General features: G+C 42.1%; 1 pseudogene across 1 annotated transcript; it reads right to left on the bottom strand.

Annotated features, from left to right (window-relative positions):
* Window positions 1-1,490: 1,490 nt before the first annotated feature.
* Window positions 1,491-2,286, bottom strand: LOC308558755 (armadillo repeat-containing protein 1 pseudogene; annotated as a pseudogene). Its single transcript has one exon. The product of its transcript is annotated as an armadillo repeat-containing protein 1 pseudogene (transcript).
* Between the last annotated feature and the right edge of the window lie 3,128 nt (window positions 2,287-5,414).

The raw sequence follows: 5,414 nt of genomic DNA, 5'->3' as shown, positions 1-5,414 counted from the left end.
CAAGACGTTCAGTGAGTACACAGCCTTGTGTTTAGGGCTTTCTGCGTGTCCTGGAGGGCACGTGGCAGGGCGGGTCCCACAGACATCCCTGCGGTGCTGCAGGGCGGAGGGGCCTTAGGGAGTCGGTTGTACCTGGGGAATCACCTCTGCAGAGGGGCAGCAGGACCAAGCAGAAGCGACAAACGCTGCCTGGGCCTGCGGCAGCACCTCCTCCCCCCACACTTCATCTTCCCCAAACACCCCCTGTGTGGGGGCCTGTCTCACAGGTTGCAGGTGACATCTGCCCTAGAGACGGTCCCTGCAAGGCGGAGAAAGCGCTGCCCTCCCTTCACAGTCCCCCAGGGCAGGATAGCCAGTGTCCCTGCCTATCAGGACCTCTGGGGTGATGGGAGCCCCAGCCACCCTCACTAGCCAGCTCAGGCTGCTCTAGAGATGCCTACTGTCTAATGCCACATCTAAGGTGCCATTGAATCCCTGGAATTGGCCCTGGTTGCTGGTCAAGCTCTGGAAATCTGTGTTTTGCTGCTGTGGGCTCTGATCCTGTGGGACCTTAACAGGAGCTAGAGGCAGTGCTGATTTGATATTTAAAATTACTTCTTGTGGAGCTGTGAGCATATGCCACGGGTTATAAGAATGCTTGCAATAAGACGGGCATATATAACTAGATTTTCTAAGGAAATGGAAACAAAACTTATTACCTTTTTTAAATAGACCCCCATCTGAACTAGATGTTCCCTCAAATATATTTTCCAACTGTTTTTGCAGATTCCTATGACTCCTACCACCCCATAGTGTCTGCCTGTCTGCCACTGCTCAGACATGTGAGCACCTGAGGATATGCTGCCCTGTCTTATCTTATTTGTATAGTTTTTGATTTTTATAATCAAGCAGAGGCCCTAGACACTAGTTATGAAGCAGGGAGCTTGGGCTCCTGTTCCAGCTTTGAGAAGTGGTTAAAAGCATGGACTCTGGAGTTCAAGTCTCAGTTTGCTGTGATCTTAGGCAAGTCATTCAATCTCTCTGCCTGGCTTTCTTCATCTTGAAAATGTGGACGGTAATAGTACCTGTTTTGCAGGGTTATTCTGAGTGATAATGAGTTGATATTTATAAGGCTCAGAATAATGCCTGGCATATAGCAAGTATTCTATGGCTATTAATTTAGTCATGTCAAATGGCTCCTAAATCCTCTGTTTCTTTTTAAAATTTATGTTTCCTTTTATTATTTTACAATATATTTCAAAAAATGATGTTATAGTTGCCTTAACTGCTCTATAAGACCTTCATAAACAAAGCAACTCCACCTGTAGCCTCTGTCTTTTTGGCACTTAGTAGGGCAAAAAGTCCAATAAAATGTAAAATGCAGCATACTCAATCATGTAATCCAAAAACTTTTCATGATAACTTATTGCAAATTGCACCTGACATTTCACCACAACAAGGGAAAACCGGCCCCTTGTTCATTCACACAGTCCTTGTGCCCAATAGTGAAGTCACCAGGAGAAGCATCTAGATAAAAAGTTTCCAGCTGTGCTCAGCCAGCGAGCCCGCGCTCCGGGTGGGCCCTGATGGGGTCACTGCCTTATCCTGCTCCTTTGTGGGGCTCTCATCCTCAGGCAGGTAGTCTACTAGGGCAACTCTGTTCTGTTTCCACAGTGTCTTCTCTGCTTCCACTTTTTACCACTTGCTGAGCCTTCATAACCTTGGTTGATGCCATCGCTGATGCCAAAGCCTCCACTTTCAAATCTGAATCGATTCACACCACACATCTTTGAACAGCCATTTAAAAAATAAAGCTAATAACTCCTTTAATTTTTAACAAAGCCTCTTCACATAGATTTCTCTGAGACGTATCATCAAGACCATCTATATGCAAAACTACTGTTTTAGCACATTTGTTTGTAGTTGCCAGAAAACAACTGAGCTTTTCTTCGACATGAATTCATTTCATTGAAACTATCACTGTGTGCCATATTGGAAGACTGAAGAATGTTATAGATTTCAGAAGCCAGCATTTCATTTCTCCTGGGGTTGTCATTTCCTCTATAACATTTTGCAAGCTTAACGTCATAGCCAGTTCTCTTTCCACCTTTTCTCTGTTAGCATGGCATTCTGCCAAGTGGACACCAGGGAGTTGGGATGGTCCATAAATAAAATAAAGCCAGGCAGACACCCCTGATCCTGGGCGATGGCTCTCCTACTTAATGGATCTGCTGCTGGATCCCATAGCTGGTAAACTAGGGGTTGAGCATGAGGTTCTTCATTCATGGTGGAGGAGGAAGAATTCATCTTCTATGTCATACGCATGAACAAAATCTTCTTAAGTTCACAACAATAATTTATTATCTCAGAGCTTCTGTGTGTGAGGAATTCATGTGCAGCCTAGCTGGATATTGCTGGCTTAGGATCTCTCACAAGGCTGCAGTCATCTGAATGCTCAAATAGGAAGAATCTTTTTCCAAGTTCACTCACATGGCTGTTAGCAAGATTCAGCTTCTCCCAGGTTGATGGACATAGGGCCATACTTCCTTGCTGGCTATTGGCCAGAGGCCTCTCTCAGCTTCTTGCCACTGGGCCTCCCCATAGAGCAGCTCACAATATAACAGCTGGTATCTCCCAGAACAAGTGAAGGAGAGACCAAGAGAGAGCCCAAACCCTCTGTTTCTTCACAGGTACAAGTGAGATATATAGCAAGTGACCAGCACATGCCTGGAAAATGTTACAGACTCAGTGACACTTCCTGAGCCACACTTATCCTCAATCCATGGTGTGCAGTTGTAAAAGTTCTGGACAGGGGAAGCACGAAAGCACACTACAAGCTGCCCTACAGCAACTCCTTGGTCCCCTTGCTTCTCAGACCTCTCACTACATATCTGCAGTGGTCACACAGTGGCTACTTCAGTTTTACCACCCCAGATTGCTGCAGTCATTTCTCATGAAGAGAGATTGGAATATGTATGTGTGTGCTGAGCATTCGTGTCAAAGCGGCAGGGAATGCTCTCAGTCCTGTATTTCCTCAACCCTGCCTCTCATAAGCCACGACACTTTGTAGTGCAGATAAGAAAGGAAATCAGAGCTGGGTCTTCAGCTTGAAACTGGGAAGGAAGCCCATTTTTAATGGCATTGAAATAGGAGGTGAACCTAAACCAACCATTGCTTATTTATGGCTGTAGTTATTTCTCTCTGGTACATCCCAGAGGGTTACTTTCTGTTGTTAATTGGAACTTCTAAGCCGTTTTTATTTACAAAGTGTTTTACAGTCATTGGTATTGATGACTTATAATTCCCCCATGAGTTAGGTGTCAGGATGAGGCATTGACATGGGCCCCACTCTCAGGAAGCTGAGACGTGAGGGTGGATAAATCTGCCTGCCCCCTCCTACACGGCAGCCATGGGGTCCCGCTTTGCTTTGTTTTGGCTCGTCAGACGCCTATTACCTTCTCCGTGTGCTCTGATAGCAGTTACGATTGGATTCCTGGATTAAGGGTCTTTTGAGGAGGGACTGAGAGCACCAGTGGCACAGAATCCACTTAGCAATTCTTTTCTTCCTCCTGCTCCCCATTAAAACAAATTGTCCTGGCAAGTGTATGTCTTTCGGCACACTTATTTTGTTTTTCAAAGAAGTAAGACAAATATCTGCCTGTTTATTGTTAAATTTGTAGTGCCAGTCATGACAAGCATAAGGATAGTAACACTTTTGCCAGCAGGGTGCTTATCTGTTTTACTAGTTCAGAAGGGCTTGATTGATGTGAGAGACCAAGGTCTCAGTAAAGATAATTTAGCCATTTCCATACAGTTTATGCTTGTGTTAGTTGTATCCTGCAGGGGAGTCCCAGGGGGTGGCTTCCTTGACCTTCCCTCTAAAAGGTAACACATAGGAGATTCCTAAAGGAACCATCGTCTAACAAGACTAATGATGGCTTCCACGCCTATTATCATTCAGAGGCATAGAGAGAGGCTTTAGAAATGCAGTACCACATTCCTCCCTTGATGTCCCACATGATCTATGAAGGCGTTATGTGGCAGATAAATTAATCATTAAAAACTTACTGTTAAGTCTTTACAAATAATAACCAGGTGTACCTTGATTACCTTTGATCTTAGTATATATTTTTTCTGTCACCAAACAGATGATACATAGCAGTTTGTTTTACTGACAACTAATCTGAAAGAGTCAGGAAAAAAGGCTATTTTCCTCCAGCATTTCTTTCTGTCTTTCTTTTTTTTATAAGTTAGAAGGACTATAAAGAAGTTCTTCACTCTGTAATAGTTCATGACAGCCAGGATCACTTTTTCATATTCCTTTGCTGGGGTGTGAGTATGAAGCATCGTCACTGTTCATTATTCCAGCTATCCTTGCTTTTGATTTATTTCTCCCATTTATTGCTACTTAGTATTTAAAAGTCCTGATCAAGGAACATGCTCCACATCTTGTGTGCATTAAGTGTTCCACGATACACAGGATTCCACTTAATGCCATCCCTTTGGATTGAGGTGGAATTTTTTTATATATATAATGTATTTTTCATCACATTAACCACTTCCAAAGCTAACATTTTCTAAATTCCACAAAGAAAAGGGTGATAAAGTGAAATAATGTATGTGCAACTATCAAGGTAGAAATATATAAGACAAACGAAGAACGCATCACAACATAGGACAGGCTTGGTAGTACACATGATTTAACTATTTCCTACTAAGAACAATTCTTAAATGTTTTAATGTGCTTTTGGGAAAACTCGTGTTAATAGAAATTGTTTGAGTAACTGCTCCATTCAGGAACAGCACCAGGAATGTGGTTGTAGAGATGAGTGGTAACAGGAAAGGAGAGTGTCCTTCAGCAGATAGTTACAGTTTTGTAAAGAAGTCTAAGGAAGGAAGGCAGTTGGTTGAAATTTTTGTTCATGCCACAAATCTCTATAATCAACTCCATTAAGAAAGACAAGTTTTTATTAAAAGTCAATTTAGAGAGATACAGATTTTGACTTGGCATTTCAAAATTTAACTTGGAAATCATTTCTGTGGAGATGTGTGATCCTCCTTTGTATTTTGTGCACTTTCTTAAGGACTGCTTTATCAGCTAGGTATCAAAAACTGGGGATCACTTGGAAGAGGGAATTGAGATTATTTTTTCTGGTTTGTTGAATACAATACATGTGAAAGAAATGTCTTTATTCACTTCAAATCCTGAGCAACTGATGATGATACTATCTATTTTCACTTTTTAAAAGTTTATGTTGAACTTTATTAGTTGGAAGCAACACTAACTCTAGCTTCATGAACAGTTATAACAATTACTTATTCTAGAGCTCACAGTATCTCAGGGATGTTGATATGGCTTAATGTTTTCTTTAAAATAAGATTTATTCTTGAAGGGACTAATGGCTGTTATTAACTATGATAATAGCTAAAATTTA

The sequence above is a fragment of the Miniopterus schreibersii genome, assembly GCF_964146895.1.
Source record: "Miniopterus schreibersii genome assembly, chromosome: 6".
Classification (NCBI taxonomy): domain Eukaryota; kingdom Metazoa; phylum Chordata; class Mammalia; order Chiroptera; family Miniopteridae; genus Miniopterus; species Miniopterus schreibersii.
This window is presented reverse-complemented; position numbering and strand designations above follow the sequence as displayed.